The sequence below is a fragment of the Pleurodeles waltl genome, chromosome 3_1, assembly GCF_031143425.1.
Source record: "Pleurodeles waltl isolate 20211129_DDA chromosome 3_1, aPleWal1.hap1.20221129, whole genome shotgun sequence".
NCBI classification, from domain to species: domain Eukaryota; kingdom Metazoa; phylum Chordata; class Amphibia; order Caudata; family Salamandridae; genus Pleurodeles; species Pleurodeles waltl.
In genome coordinates, this window is record NC_090440.1 from 1344029906 (window position 1) to 1344047019 (window position 17114).

Here is a 17114-nt window from a genome sequence, read left to right on the forward strand (position 1 = left end):
CATTACGGTTTCACAGGTGTGGTTACCAACATGTGTCATCTGCTTGCATCCTTCATGGACTTGTGATGTGTGACATAGGTATGTTGACATTACATTTTCAAACTGATTTTGTCATTGTCATAGCTAATACACATTTTCAAAATCACAGACTGACTCCAGATTGTTTTGTGCTTCAAGGGTGTTTATTGAAGTGCTAATTATTGGGTGGTAAAATGGTGATGGGTGATGGTGGAGGAATGTCCATGGCAGAGTCCAGTCTATTAGTCTTACAGGTTCATTGCCCATATGGGCATAGGAAGTGGAGCTGGGGCAGTTCCAATATGGACAGGGTTACAAAGTGAGACAGTGGGATGACAATCAGGGTGGTCTAATTTCTTGGTGGGGGTCTTGCCATCGTGCTCTGTCCTGTTCCTGTATCTCAGGGACCGCTTGCGGGGTGGTTCTCCATCTGCAGGGGGTGGGGTGATGGTGTGGTGGTCCTGTGGCAGGGCGTCCTGTCCACTAGCACCGGCGGAGGTGGTGGGCAGTTCATCATCCAGGCTAGTGTCAGGCGCCCCTTGTAGTGCCACGGTGTCCCTCATGGTGTTCTGTATGTCCTTCAGCACCCCTACGATGGTGCCCAGGGCGGAGCTGATGGTTCTGAGTTCCTCCCTGAAGCCCAAATACTGTTCCTCCTGCAGGCGCTGGGTCTCCTAAAACTTGGCCAGGACCGTAGCCATCGTCTCCTGGGAGTGGTGGTATGCTCCCATGATGGATGAGAGGGCCTCTTGGAGAGTGGGTTCCCTTGGCCTGTCCGCCCCCTGTCGCACAGCAGCCCTCCCAGTTCCCCTGTGTTCCTGGGCCTCCGTCCCCTGGACTGTGTGCCCACTACCACTGCCCCCAGGTCCCTGTTGTTGTTGGGGTGGTGGGTTATCCTGGGTTCCCTGTAGTGGTGGACACACAGCTGATTGACGTGTCCTGGGGACGGAGGTATGGGCCCACTGGGTGGGTGCTGTACTGGTGTTTCCAGAGGGTGGAAGGTCAGTTTTGGGCTGTGCCTGTGCGAGGGGAACCGACTGTCCCGAGGCCCACGATGGTCCGGGCTGGTCATCTGGATCCAGTTGGCCAGAGCTGCTGTCATCACTGTGGGCCTCTTCTGTGGGTGGGGTAGAGCTGTCTGGACCCTCCTGTCTGGTGACGTTAGGTAGTGGTCCTGCAGGGGTGTAAAAGCATGATTATTGCATCTGTGTGTGTCAAGGTGTGCAATGGGTGGGTGACCGTGTACCCCAGGGCTAGCATTCCTGTGTGGGGGCTTGTGTGATGATGGTTAGGGGGTGTTATGGGTATGTGGAGTGGACATGCTTTAGTGATGGGTGTCCATGCTTTGTTGTGTCATGCAGGGCTTGGTGTTGGGATGGGTGGTTTGTGTTATTAGTACATTAGTGAGGAGTTGGAGCGATAGAGGAGGGGGTGAGGGTGGGGGTGTGTGATAGCATGCAGGTAGGGTGGGGATATGATAGTTAAGATTTGACTTACCAGTGTCCATTCCTCCACCGACTCCTCCGAGGCCCTCTGGATGCATAATGGTCAAGACCTGCTCCTCCTATGTTGTTAGTTGTGGGGGAGGAGGTGGGGGTCCGCCGCCAGTCCGCTGAACCGCGATGTTGTGCCTGGAGACCACGGAACGCACCTTCCCCCGTAGGCCGTTCCACCTCTTCCTGATGTCCTCCCGATTTCTTGGGTGCTGTCCCACTGCGTTGACCCTGTCGACTATTCTTCGCCATAGCTCCATCTTCCATGCAATGGAGGTGTGGTGCACCTGTGATCCAAATAGCTGTGGCAACACCCGTACGATTTCCTCCACCATGACCCTGAGCTCCTCCTCCGAAAACTTGGGGTGTCTTTGCCGTGCCATGGGGTGGTGTAGGTGATGTGTGGGGTGGTGTATGTGGTGATGTGTAGTGGTGTGTGGTGTTTTGTGCATGGATGTTGTGTGGGTGATGGTGTTGTGTGCCTCTGTGTGGTGGGGTTGTCGATGCTGTGCTCTCTCTCTCGCCTTCGTCTATAATTTTTGGTCGTAGGGGTTTGTGGGTGATGTGGGTGTGTGTTTCATATTGTGTTGGGTGTTTGGGAGTGGTGTTTGTATTTGTATGAGGTGTATGTATTTTGAATTGTCCAATGTGGCGATGTTTTGGAGATGTGTGTGTATTTTGAGCGCGGCGGTGTGTACGGCCAATGGAATACCGCGGTTGAAAGACCGCTGCGTGGATTCGTGGGTCGTAATAGCATGGGCGTGTTTCTGTTGGTGTGACGGTGGAGGTTTTGTTTTTGCCAGTTTATCACTGACCTTTGTTGCGGTGTACTTGTGTGGGTGTCTGAATTTCGGCGGATTCCGAGATGTGGGTCATAATAGCTGTGGTGGAATTCCACGGCCGCAGCGGTGTATTGGCGGTCTTCTGCACGGCAGTAAGCGGCTTTTACCGCCAATGTTGTAATGACCCCCTATATTCCATTCCATCCTGAGATCAGAGCTGGATTATTATCAAACTCCACCACTTAACAGCATTTCTGCCTCTCTTCAGATTTAGATTTTTTTTTACAAAACAGACCTTTCTTTTAAATTTGGGTCATTTTGGATACTTTATATTTTTCCCCCTTTCCAGCCCAGTTTTAATATATGTTGTTTCTTTTTAGGTAATAGTGGCACACCCTCTGCTGGTAGGGAGGTTAGATTTTGCAAGATTTTTTTCTGTACACCATTCTGAAATGTAATTATTCTATTTTTATTTTTCAGAGTGCATCCTAAACATAGTCTGAAAACACTGTACAAAACAAGAATAGAGGGTGGAAACGTCGACAAACCTGTTTAAATTGAAACGTTAACTAAATGTTGTTCAACAAGGATAAATATACACAGTGATCCTACTATGCTATGTGATTCTATCTATGATTGGCAGCAGTGCCAGTGTTAGGCATGGGCAGCGTGGGAAGCTACCCAGGGCCCCGCACTCAGTCCACCAGCTTGGGGCCCCGCAATGATGCAACACAGCTAGGCCACGGCACAAAAGGTATCTCCTTACAATTGGGCCAACGATTGGGCCCCCATGTCCTGCCCTCGCTCCATCATCAGCGACAGTAATGGTTTAATAGTGATAGTAAATCAAAGTGGATTATTATAGGTGAACTCTGCACACCACCTCCCTTCTACACACCCATGTAAACATGGGTTGGGTTTTTTGTGACTTTTGAAACTGGGAGGAATCTGCCTCCGACCCAGGATGCTGGCATCACACCAACCCAACCGCATCTCGTTAGTGCCTTCAAAGTGACAACTGCTAGTTTGGCAGCAAATGTCCAGACTTAATCCTGGGAGTCAGTTAATTACAAGGCAGTCCGTCCAAGAAGTGCATGTGACGCACAGAGTGGTGGTTTAAGAAAGGAGCCTGAGTATTGTGTATACATAATGGATGACGAGGGAGCCTTGCTATCCAAAAACCTATGCTCTACCTCATTCTGGAGAGCTCCACAAATGAGGTTAGGCACTGGAAACCCCTGCCCCTGTCTCTGCTCGGCCTGGCTCACCCTGCCCTAACTCCTTTACGCGTTCTAAAATACTCCGAAAAGGATCCGGGGGACTTCTTCCAGAAACTCGAGGGGGAAAGTAGACGGCTGTTATTGGATGGTGTGGGGGCATGAATAGCACTATCAACACTTAAGAGGGGAGTATATGATGACAGCATTGCACTGTTGGGCAGTCGAAAATATTACTGACCCTCGCAGCTAGAGAACACCACGGAAAGAACCATCCCTGAGAGCAGATCATGTGGCTACAGGAGAGAAGAAGAAGGGATACCCAGCGGCCCTGTATTGATCCACGAAGGGGAAGAGACTTGCCTGCCTACACTGAGTCAGAAATAGGAGCCTGGCAAGAGGCCACCAGATACGTGGAGTGGGACAATACATTTAAACTGACTGAGATGGGAGAAACACAGGGGTCTCAGGGATGAGACAGAGTAGGTATAAACAGCCTGGGGCACCTATGCAAGATAGGTGGATGATACAGTTGAGAGCCCTTTGAGGGGGGTATCAGATTGTAGAGACAGGTCCTCACCACCCTCCAGATACGACATTACCTGTCTCCCCACATGGAGCTGGGAGAGGAGGTTGTGGGTGTGTTCCCACTGGAGGCTCACCTACTCTCATAAGTCCTCAACAACAAAGCCATCCTGCTGACCTATAGCAAAACAACCATCAACTCCCTGAACGTCCTGGAAAAACTAAAGAAGGACTGGGACCGTGATCTGAGAGACATTGAGAAAGGGGAGCGGGAAGACGCCCTCAGAGCACCCAGAGAGACTGAGATCCAAGCCGGTGTCCAATTGATCCAAATATACAAAAACACAGGTTGCTTATGATAGGGGGAAAAAAGCCTCGGATCTCTGTGCCAGGCAAGGCAACGAACGGGGAACCTTTGTTCATAATCTACGGGGCTGCCCGAGGCTAGCTAACTACTGAGAGGTGGTATGGGCTTTCCTCCATACTGACTGTGATTTTATTTTTAATAAAATCTTCCAAAAAAACGAAAGAGAAGTGAGTACCTTCATGCGAGGGGCATAAGTACATGGTTTAGATATGTAAAGATTTATCACTCATTTTTCAGGGAACTTTTCGTTTCCTTTTTTTGAGGTTTCAGGGCGTTCTCAGGTCTAACTCGGGGTGGCAAGTATATTGGAGACTATTTCCACTCCACTGGGGGAGCAAGGAGGGAAAGAGTCCATCCAAGATAATAAGCCTGGATCTGAAACTTTCGAAACCCCAAGGTGAACCGTGCATGTCTGGCTGAAACCAAAGCCATGGAGCCATTAGTGGTCCTGTAATTATCCACTGAGTGGTAAAAATTGATTACTCTATTGCCAAGTCATCAACCAAGCAGCAGAATGATTTTAACTGAGGAAGACACTTGTAGTTAACAGACATGGGGAAGTAACACTGTATGGGTCGATGAGTGCCCAGGAGCTGAGGGGGCACAATTAATACAGGTCTGAAACTGCTTTGCCCAACATGGTCCTGTTGATATCACGCTGTCAATAATGCCCACATCTATCTGCACCCACATAGCTCTCAACTAAAAGAATGAGCAGGAAGCTACAAGACTCAGTAGGCTAGCGGCACATGCATTGTATGGATGACCTGACACAAACACCATGTAGGACTCAGATAACAGAGAGAGACATATCGAGTGAAGAAAGCAAAAACTTTTTTTTAACGTTGTTACATATTTTATGCGATGCAGCTGAGGTCTTTGCACATACGGAATGCCACAGACTGAAAATTAAGTTATCATAAAACACTGAAAATACCCAAACCACATCAAAATACAATCAGCAAATTAATGAACAATACAAAGCAAAATCTCTCGTTTTCCAGCTCAAAAAGGGTGTGGATGCTGAAGAGTCACTTAGCTAAAAAACAGGAATTTGTGTGGGGCCATTGGTGACTGGCGGAAAGGGGCAAGTACAGTATTTGAAGGCACGCAAAATTATATATTTATTTTTCACACTGTTTTTCTTAGTGCTGCTTCGTCAAGTGGTATTAGAGCACTGTACAGTATAATACATCTGCATACTGGGGAATAAATATGCGTATAGAAAATATCACACAAAACAGTTGGGAAGAACCCAGTTAGCTGACAGGTAAGGTGTAACTGGAAGGACAGACAGGTAGATAATAACATCAGTTAATGACTGATGGCCTGATTGACAAACTCAGACAGTAAATTTACTACAAGTGTTACTAACATGTATCCACTCCCTGAGTTTTGCAACTGGCTTACCCTTGTGTGGGTGGGTGACGTCCCTCAATAAATCCTACCTCACCCATCCAAAAAGCCCTCTTACTCCTCCCGAATCCAGCCACCTTTTATAGCTTTTGTGCCCCTTCTTAAAGCCATTTCCCTGTGTCCCTCCTAAATTAACTGGTAGATCCAATACTTAACGTGCGCAGAGTCTCCTCAGTCAAAGTAGAGAGCTCAACACACAAACGTAGAAGTAATGCAGAGGTGTAGTTTGTGAATTGCAATTTGTAGCACGTGATACAGTACTACAAAACGTACTACATAGTGCGGTTTGTAAATCACAACCTGAATATTTTGACAACAAGCATGTCTAACAGAGAGGAATTCATGCACCATTCTTAATTGGATGGGAAGATAGTTCCAGATGATTATTATTTAATTATTTGTATCCTCCCCACTTTAACTGGTGCTATCGGCATGACCTCTTTAATGCTGGGCCTTAAATCTGGCATTCCGGTGCATCTGTGCTGCCATTTGGTCTCACGTACCTGATGCAGGAGAAATCCTGTTGGGTCTGGTCTCCCTCTTTTCATCCGCATTTGCGACTTGCAAGGTGGTGCTTAACCCCCATATATGTTCCTTGTGTGGTGCATGCACCGAATTAAGGAGCTGCCTGGATCCTTCTAGCAGTGCCCTACTTGTGGTACCACTGCAGGCACTTTTAGTGCATTTTTAACTGATTTTATGTTTTCTCTTCTCACTATTCTTTCAGTTTATCTTGTTTTGCCTCCACAGTGAAGGGATGCCTCCATTGTAGATAGGAGTTGCAGGACTCTATTATTTGTTTTCCCTTCACTTTAACTGCAGCTATCTTCGGTCTGTAGCCATGCCCCCTTTTAGGTTGGGCCTTAAATGTGGCAAGCTAGCATGTCTGCACCCAACAGGCGTGTCACAGGTTCACCAAAGGCCCACCAAAGGCAATCTATCTATGCCCGGATGATACCAGGCAACAGGGAAGCTGCCAGTTTTGAGCCACAATGCACCATCACAAGGGTAAGATGCCACTCCTAAGCTCAACTCATGAATCTTCATTTTACAGGTATTAAAGGGATTTATACGACTAAGATTAATCTGCAATTTCAATTTTAACCCACAGAGGGCTCACATAGCACCCCTACCGAGCCAAAGGGGAGAACAAGAATATAAAGTTGCAGGGAAGGGTGTAAAAAGATCTGTGGTGCATTAATTAACGCCTGCTCACTTATTAAACATGAAACCGAAATTCATGATTTGATTCTATCTTTGTGTCTTGACTGTTCATCAGTGAAATCTGGGCCAGAGATGACTCGGGTTCCTTTCTGATGGAAGTGGTGCCTTCAGGTTATGTTATTTCCAGACTCTGCGACTTGGGCTTAGGGGTGGCAGGCTAACTATTATAGCGCATGAGGCATTTAACTGCATGTTGGACTTAGTGGCTAAGAGTGCAGAAGATTCCTCTGAAGTAGCCTTTTTTAGGCTCAAACCCTCTGCCATTAACCCATCTCTCGTCTTCTGGTGTACCGTCCTCATGACTCCCGAGTGAATATTCCAGAGGCTTGGTGCCAGATTCTGGAACATTTCCTTCTGCACACTAACTTTACTATCATTGTAGATTTTAATTTTGGTGATCCCTCTTGTAAAGACTCAGCCTCCCTACTTGATCTTATCTCTAATTTTGGTTTGTCCCAGCTGGCTAAATCTCCTACCCACTCAGCGGGTCATACCATGGATGGTATATTTATCAATTATCTTGATTTGCCCACTAATAATGTTTTCCCATCATTTGGATGGACCATCAGGCGATCGTATTTAAAGTCCATTTCTCGCATCCTACTGCTGATGTGGGTCCTGCTTCGGCTAAATACACTACCTGCAGAAACCTAAGTAAGCCTGCAGAAACCTAAGTAAGATCACCTCAGAAGGCCTGGAAAAGGCACTTAACATCTCTAAAGCTAGATCTGATTGTTCCTGTGCTCATACTGCAGAGGGCTTTCAAGACTGGATCAATGCAGCCTTTGATACTGTGGCACCTCTAAAAGTCAAAATCTTTACCAGAAGCAAACCCTCAGAACCCTGGTTTTCCACATAGCTCAATAGCTTAAGACAGGAATGCCACAGAAAAGAGTGGAAATGGCAGGCTAGTCTAGCCCCTGCGGAAAAAGAGAAGCATAAGGCCCTGCTACACTGCTATGAACAAACCACTGGCTTGGCTAAAGTGTCCTTCTTCACTAAGAATATGAGGTCCGCAAACAACTCTTCCAAACATCTTTTTAAAATAATGAAGGAATTGTCTGATCCTCCTACTGAATGCGCTCTTAACTTGTCTCAAGAGTTCTGTGATAGAGTAGCACTCTATTTCTGGGATGAAATTCTCAGCATCCGTTCTGAATTCAACTTGCTTATGGTAGTCGACCTTGTTCCTGAACACCTAATTACCTCCTCTTACTCTTCTCAGTTTTCTGATTTCCCCCCATCTTTCGTTAGCAAATTTATGACTTGCTGCTCAGCATAAAATCTGGATCCCGTTCTGACTCCTCCTCGCCCAAAATGTTACAGATTATATTTCTGATTTTCTTCAAAATGAGCTCAGTTCCACACTACAATCAGGAATCTTTCCTACTTTATGGAAGAAGCAATTGTCACGCCAATACTTGCAGTCCCTGATGACCTGAAAAATCTCCGCCCATATCTCTGTTGCTTGTCCCCGTCAACATGCTAGAGAAATGAATCAATCAGGAACTGGTCAAATTTATTGATACCAATTTTATCCTTGATACATCTCAAAATGGGTTTAGGCGTGACAACAGTACGGACACTGCCCTTATTGTGGCTGCAGATAGTATTCGTCGCCGGGTTGATCATGGCAGGCAGCTATCCTGGTAATGCTTGACCTGGCCGCATCATTTGATACCGTCTCTCCCTTGCGCATGGTCCAATGACTATAGCAAGCTGGGGTCAGTGGTACTGCCCTTAATCTTCCACACTCTTTTTCTATCTAACATAGCACTAATTATCAGCTGTGGTGGTTTTAAGGCATAGGTTTTCAGCCTCTCATGTGGGGTGCCCCACGGCTCATCCCTGAGCCCAATTCTTTTTAATGTGTATGTGGTCCCATTGGCTGAACTAGTGTGCTCCTCTGGGTTCCAAGTTTTATCCTATGTAGATGACACACAAATCATTGTGTCTATCTCTGACAACTTGGCCTTTGTGGCAGAGATGTTCAACCAGTGCATGTCTAGCATTAGTAGCTTGATGAGAGAAAACGTTTTGAAACTTAATGATGACAAAACTGAGGTCTTATTGTTAGAAACTCAGAATTTCATCCGATCCAACATCTGTTGGCCAGAAGCATGCAGGCCTCTACCCACTCCAGTCAAGTCAGCTAAAACCTGGGTGTCACATTTTGATAACATTCTGAGCTTTGACACACAGCTAAGTGGTACTATCAGCACATGTTTCCTTATCATTAGGAAAAATATGTCCTTTCATTCCCTTGGAACTAAGTCAATCAGTTATCATGGCTCTTGTCACCTTGCGTTTGGACTATTGTAACACACTGTTGTGGCCCTCATTCCGACATTGGCCGGCGGCGGTCGCCGCCGGCCTGTCGGGGGCCGCCAGAATACCGTTCCGCGGTCGAAAGACCGCGGCGGTGATTCTGACTTTCCCGCTGGGCTGGCGGGCGGCCGCCTTCAGGCCGCCCGCCAGCCCAGCGGGAAAGAGGCTTCCACGATGAAGCCGGCTCGGAATCGAGCCGGCGGAGTGCAAGTTGTGCGACGGGTGCAGTTGCACCCGTCGCGTATTTCACTGTCTGCGAAGCAGACAGTGAAATACATTTAGGGGCCCTCTTACGGGGGCCCCTGCAGTGCCCATGCCAGTGGCATGGGCACTGCAGGGGCCCCCAGGGGCCCCGCGACCCCCCCTACCGCCATCCGATTCCCGGCGGGAGAACCGCCGGGAACTGGATGGCGGTAGGGGGGGTCGGAATCCCCTCGGCGGCGCAGCTAGCTGCGCCGCCTTGGAGGATTCCTATGGGCGGCGGTACACTGGCGGGAGACCGCCAGTGTTGCCGGTCCGACCGCGGCTTTACCGCTGCGGTCGGAATGCCCATTGGAGCACCGCCGGCCTGTCGGCGGTGCTCCCGCGGTCCTCCACCCTGGCGGTTTGAAACCGCCAGGGTCGGAATGAGGGCCTGTATCTTAACATTAATAGCTCTGAACAAACTTCAAGTTGCTCAGAATGCGGGTGCCCGCTTCATTCTTAACATCCCCAAACACCTCTCAGTCACAGACTGGATTCGTTCCCTCCATTGGCTCATAGTCCTAAAGTAGATTTTTTTCACAGTTCTCTGCTATGGTTTTTCTTGCCTTGCACCTCAAAAGCCCCAGTAAACTGCACTGTCTTTTTCCTGGTATATTCCTTCCAGACCTCTTAGATCATCTGTCAGTAAGAAAGTGAGGATTCCAAGATACTGGAAAGACAGATCGGTTGCTGCTGCCAAACTCTGAAACACCTTGCCATCTCACATCTCAAAAGTTGATTCCTTTAAGGCATTTAAAAAGCATCTGAAAACACGGCTCTTCTCTTCATAGATTCCATTTTGCTTTCTGCTCTGTTTCAGATTGGATTGAGATCATTTTGGCCCAGTGCTTTCACATTTCCGGTTTAGTGCGCTATATAAAACCCTTTTTGCACTTTATTTCATTAGTGGGTGCGACACCACAAAAAAGATTGTCTTTGAGCATAGATGTTCTGAATTTCAGGGGTTCAAACAAGAGGGATTCTTTGCTGCGGAAGTCGAGAGCCACAGTAGATTTTTAGCGATTTGGTGAAAGAGCTAGGTCTGCCAATGTGAATCGGTTTGAAGGTGATGTACTCAATTTTAAATTTGACTCAAGCCTCCAAGGGAAACTCATGTAGGTCTTTAAGTATGGGAGTGATGCAAACAAAAGTACTTTTGTCCCAGATCAGACGAGCTGCGTGAGTGCACGATCGCTTTAAGTAGAAGAGGCCATGAGGCCTGTGAGTATGTTTTTTTCCCCATCAATCCTGGATATATCTGATGCTTGCGCTGCAGTCTTAAACTGTTTGATGGAGAGAAGGAAGTTTATTCTTTTTAGTTGGCGTAGATGAAAATTTGCTGTATGAGCTGCCTTGCAGATGTGATGTTTTAGAGCGAGACTGCCGTCCATAAAGAATAAAAAGGACCTAACAGATGCCGCTGGTGACGACGAGCATCCACAATTCGTTAGCAAGGTTATTAGTGACAGTTCAACTTTATTGCTGGCTTTGCGAGATAGAAGTATCAGTTCCATTTTTGAGGGCTCAGTTTCAAAGAGTTTGTAGATGCCCATTTGAAGAGTGAATCAAGATCGTCTTGAGGAATTTGAGAACGTTACATGAGGGGATTTTTAGACAGATTTGAGTATTGTCTGCATATTGATGTAGCTTGATGTTAGAGATTTTTTTACAGAAGTATGCTGAGTAGTTCAACATACAGGTTATAAAAGAACAGCTGAAAGAACTGATCCTTGCGGGATGCCACAGGTAACCTGTTCCAGTATAGTAAGAGGTATGGTCTTCTCTACTGTTTCTAGCATCAACATTTTTAATGCACAGGTCCCATACAGCAGCTGGGTTCCCAACCCATTGTAAATGTGGGACACCAAGATGGCAAAGCAACAAAAATACTCACATGATGTTGGGTTGGAAAAAAATCTCACGCATCACTTGGAAGATCACACACCCCTGCCTTGAGTTCCCACCATCGGTCTTCTTAATTTGTCAGTCAAGGGACACAACAGTCATGCTGAGAGCCTGCTTATATATTGTGACCCAGAGCTTGGCTCTGTGGTCTTTTGCGGGCACAACACATCCACCTTCCTTAATTGAGCATGACTACTGTCACTTCACCAGGATCTAGTGGACTGAAATTGGTGGAATGGACTGATCATAACAGCAGGGCAGGGCGTTTTACCTATTGCTTGCAAAAGGAGATTTGCCTATGGGCCTTTCCTGGTTAAATCTGTCTGTCAGTCCTCTGCAACCGGGTCCTTCGAGCCATCTGTGTTGGACCTGGATGTCACATCTATGTTTACATTAAATTTGGTAGTAGGATGAGTATGGAAATAATAACTCTGTTTGACTGATACAGCCAGAAATCCATTTTGGATCCCATGTATGTGCATTGTACATAAGATGAAAGATGGAGCGAGTCTACCAGGCACCAATGCGAATTGCAGTACTTGCCCAAAGTATTCCTGGTGCCCTTTGAAGCAAGACCAAACCCACGGGAGGCCAGCATGCAGAAAAATAGACACAGCACCTGCTCCGCAACTGGAAAATCAACACAGCATCGGTGAAATTGGCACATTGCCGGCTCAGCACGGATTAATTGCTGCTGTGCGTCCGGACTGTCCACGCATCGTCCCTGGGAGCCAAAATCTTCACCATCACCGCAGAGACCTGAAGCTGCTTATCTGGAATTCGATGCATCCCTTCCCTGGGAGGAAAGCATCAATGCATCGCTTGCTTTTCCAACTCAAGCTCACCCATGCAAATTTATTTTTGACGCATACCTGGTATTTTGCGCTTAAACCGCGCTTCCATTGATTTCAATGGATTAAGACTCTTTAATATTGGCTGTTATTCTAAACTGGCGTGGAGTCCTCTTGTGATGTTTTCACAATGTTACTTGGTGTGTTGGTACAAATACTTTACACATTGTCCCTGAGATAAGCCTGAAAGCTTGTGCCAAGCTACGAAGGGGGGAAGAGGGAGTTATCTGAGCTGTGTATCTCCCTTACCCTGACTAGAGTGAGGGTCCCTACTTTGACAGGGTGCAAGCTGACTGGCAACTAGAGACCCCATTTCTAACAATATGTATATATGTACATATATATATATATGTATGTATTCACTTACAAAACCCAAAGGTTACAGGGACATTATAGTTAGGCTCACATTTTAAACGTACAAAACTATAGAAATTTAGCTGTTAGAGTTACGTCAAGTACTACAACTCATGCCCCAAGGTATCTATGACTCACGCATCTTCATGCAGTTTTTCAGCCAAACTGTTACTGTAAATATTACATTGATATTATCAGTGATGTTATCAAACATATACGTTAATCCAACCACTGCTGCGCATGACCTTTGGCTGTGCACAGCAGAGGTTGGCTGGCCACACATGGCCTTCAGCCGTGTCTGGCAGGGATTGGCCGCAGGTCTTGGCCTGCAGCCAGGCATCATGGCCAGGCCTTGCAGCCAACCTCCTATAACCACCCAACCCTGCACCATGCTGGGCTTTTGGAGGTACGTGTTGAGGGTTGGCCGTAGGGCCAGCAGTCAACCCACTGTAACCACCCAACCCTGCACCGTGCATGGCCTTCGTCCGTGTGCAGAGGGGGGTTGGCAGCAGGGCCTGGCTTGCGGCCAGGCCCTGCCCCCAAACCCTATAATCACCCAACCCCATAGTAGGCACGCCTTTCTTCCATGGAAAATAGGGGGGGAGTTGCATCTCACTAATGCATTTGGGACAATGCTTAAAGGGTGGGGCTTCTAGGCCTTTTCACATACTTGTATTTTTAGAAAGGAATAACACGATAACTGGACTCATCAGCAGTTGATAAGAAAGAACCCACTCGTCACAGTCACTGCATGAGATATTGCGCTAAAAGAAAAAAGCAAGGATGCAAACACCTCCATCAAGGTTTACAGATAACTTTTCAAGGTCGAAATGCAGAGAAAAAACACTTGCTTTGTCTTCAGCATGCGTAAGAAATTTGGATGATTAGTACTTTACAGAATTGAAGCTTCATCTTGAGATTCTGCTTTATTTTTATCTGTAAATGTTTCCTGTTGAGGTTTTATATCTGTTAAATAAGCTTTGCACCAGAATGAATCCTGCCCTACGTATTTATGCAAGAAGATGCCAGCATTTTGTGAAAAGTGGCTACCCAACTAGAGTACTTTCTACCGGCTAATTAGTAAGTGCTACCTCGTTGGGTAAATGTATAGTGCATCTCCTACACTACATCTAGGCAAATTGTTCCCCACGTGTCTTCATCCAAAAATTTTACAGGGTGGAACTGCATAGAAAACACACTTGGATTAATTGTACTTTACAGAAGCAAGTGCTTCTGTTTCTCTTTTTGATGAAAGGGACCGCAAGGGCAGCCTCAAGGCCCCCGAAGTCCCAGCCAGCTCCCTGCCTCCTGTGGGAGTCGGCACTGCTCCCGCATACAGGGAACTGCTGTAAATGCAGCTTCCCTGTGTGTAGGAGCAATACTTTCATCTATTTCCCTGCCTGCAAGCATGTGGGCAGGGAAAGGGATGAAATTGCAGCTTTCAGCAAGCGGGCTATTTTTTGTGAGCTCCGGCTTTCTGAAAGAGAAGTGTTTGGTTTTGCTTGGTGGGAGATGTCACAGCTCCCGCCAAGCAAAAGCAAACAGCTACTGCCCGTGGGTGAGCACCTCAGGAGGTAGCAGGAGCCCGCCCTGGGGGTGGCAGTCCCCATGGCCATTTATGGCTCCAGGAGGGGGGCCTGCTCTCCTTTGATCTTCACAGGCTGGCACTCGGGAGGTGGGGGTCCCTGGGGCCGTATATGGCCAAGGAGGGGGGCCACGTAGCCCCCCCTCTTATATTCAAAATAAATGTATTGGTCCCAGGGAGATGGTGGTCCCTCAGGCCACCGGGTCCACGCAGACCCCCCACATCTTATTTGAATTTCAGCCCTGAGAAGGTGGTGGTCCAGTAGGGTGGGGGAATCCGCACAGCACCCCAGCTTTATTAGGTCTAGTACAGCAGCGTGCAAGTGCTGCTTTTCCGACGTGGTGATACGTTCATGGGCTTGCCTTTCGAAAAATCCTTTATTTTAGTTGGTAAATGCTTTACATTTGTTCCTCCTTTGGACATTTTAGTCACCACCTTGGACATTGCCCCTGTTACATGGCTAATTGCGCTTTTGCCGATACGTTTGACTGCCAGCGAACTTCTTTTTCCTTTTGTGTCTCTCCTTTGCGCTCACACTCATGGCAGCAGCAGCACTTTGAATCGGCTTGCTAATGTGAAACTGTATTACTTTTCATTTTCAATTTATGTGGCAAGAAAAGTCTGGTTAGGAGTTTACAATGCTAATAGCTCTCACTCGAGCAAATGCGAGACCCAATGCATTGTAAATGCTTGTTTTGTTATTGTGGCCCCAGGTAGGTAGTGGCTCCTGGAGCTTCAATTAGCTCCTGGAGGGGAGGGCCAAGTGCGCCCCCTCCATTTTTTTTTTAAAGGGTGCAATGTCAACAGGCCCACTTGAGGGCAAAATGTATAGCAAGCGTTAGAGACCGTGCTTGCTTTTTTTTTCAGTGCAAAATACCCATATATTTGCAAATTTCACTGAATTTAAAAAAAGAAATTCCCTGGCGGAGTCCCAGGGGGAACCCTGGACCAAGGCTAGGGGGTCAGGGTAAATATTCCCTTTTCTTTTCTTTTTTTTGGGACTCAGCTGACGTTGAGTTCCAAATTGGCTGCCAACACTTCCTGGCTGAAGTGCTGACAGCCAATCTGATCTCTGCACAAGATCGGGAGTATTCGCGAAGTTGTCGCATCCCTAAATACACAAATTTGGATTTGCTTTCATTTCTCTTAAATTCCGGAATGGATTTACACCAAAGTATAACTATAACCTCTGAACTTCTATGGTTTTATATGGGTAAAACATCAACCTAACTGTAATGTCTCTGAAACCATTGTTTTTTTCAGGTAATCTGTATGCTTTATTTTAACTTAAAGTAATATTTAACTGCTGTGCATGGTCTTTGGCTGCGCGCAGCGGGGTTTGGTTGCAGGGCCTGCGGCCAGCCCCCCCACATGCATCCATCCCCAGCACAACCTTTGGCCATGGGCAGCGGGTTCTGGTGTGTGAGTGAGGGTTTTTTTTTCATTCTTTTTCGGATCTGTGCACCCTGCTCAAGTTTACACGAGGACACCTGAGTGCTATGGTGAATTTTTGAGTCGCCTAAAAAAAATGGGCAATTTCTGCCTATGAGGGGTCCCTCAAGGACTCCTCCATCTCTCCTTTGGGGCCAGGATACCTGTATCCTGAACCCTTATGTTAGTTTTTTATTGTTTTTTTCCTTTCCTGGTCCAACGCGAGAAAGAATCAATGGGTGAATCCACGAAGGATCCGCATCCCTAGATAACTATATTTATTTTTCCTTTAATAACTTCAAAACTACTGAACAGATTTACGTCAAATCACAAAAAGTGATCTTTCTGGACCAAGATCTAGCTTTCTGCCAAATTTAGTGTAATTGCGTTCAACGATTCGTCTGTAGTTATGTCTAAAATCCCTATGGGAAACTGGATGCTATCACTGTTCAATTTTTCTGATTGAAAAATTAATGGGGAAACATTGTTTTGGGAGCCCCCCCTTTTTCTTTGCCCCACCACAGACAGATCACCCCGAACTTTCCAGACAGCAGCTGATGTGACTGGCAACTTTTTTGGGGAAAGTTTCGTGAAGATTCATCAATAGGCGCCAAAGATATAGGCAACTACAAAAACACTTTTTATATAGAAACTAAAAGGTGCCTTCTGTGGATCCACTAAAAAGTAAATCCAGGACACAAAGAAAAGGCTTTTTGTTGAGGTTGCCTGTTGCTTTGAAAGTGCAGCTTCACCCGATGCCCCTTACTCCAGTGCAATGCTCTACTCCATTAGGAGCAGTGGATCTGTTTAATACAGCAAGGCAACGTGGAATTAAACTACGGTGCATGCTTCAACGGCTTGCTTGACTGGTCTACAGCTTACGTACACTACCTTTTCTGGCTATGGGTGGTAGATTTCTATACAGCTACATGTAGACATCAAAATGGTTTCTTTGACTCCCTCCGCTAGGGCTACTAGGCCATAGTTTCTTTAAGAAAACAACTTACAGAGACAAGGCTACTACCAGAAATTAATTCTTTGCTGCCAGCAACAGTAGCACATGGCAGTGGCTTTTCGATCCAGAGGCATAGACATGGTCAAATTCCCAAACTGAACTCTACAACAATAGTTCTTAAACTTTAAACGTGTATGAATACCCCTGAATCATTACTGAGATTCAGAGACCTCCGATGAGTCATTATGCGAATAATACACAAAAATACAGAAACACGTAAACAAACAAATGCTGAAATGTTTTATTTAGCTCACAAATATAGAAAAATATAAAAATTTAATTGTAATGAGAAGCTTGCACATTTTATGAATTCAGTATTTAATTCTAAAAGACCAAGAAATGTGCTAGACTTTAGCATAT

General features: G+C 46.5%; 1 protein-coding gene across 2 annotated transcripts in view; it reads right to left on the reverse strand.

Moving 5' to 3' along the window:
- The window catches only part of TREH (trehalase), a 131637-nt gene that overhangs the window by 101839 nt on the left and 12684 nt on the right, over positions 1 to 17114 (reverse strand). The gene's annotated exons all lie outside the window — the stretch shown is intronic.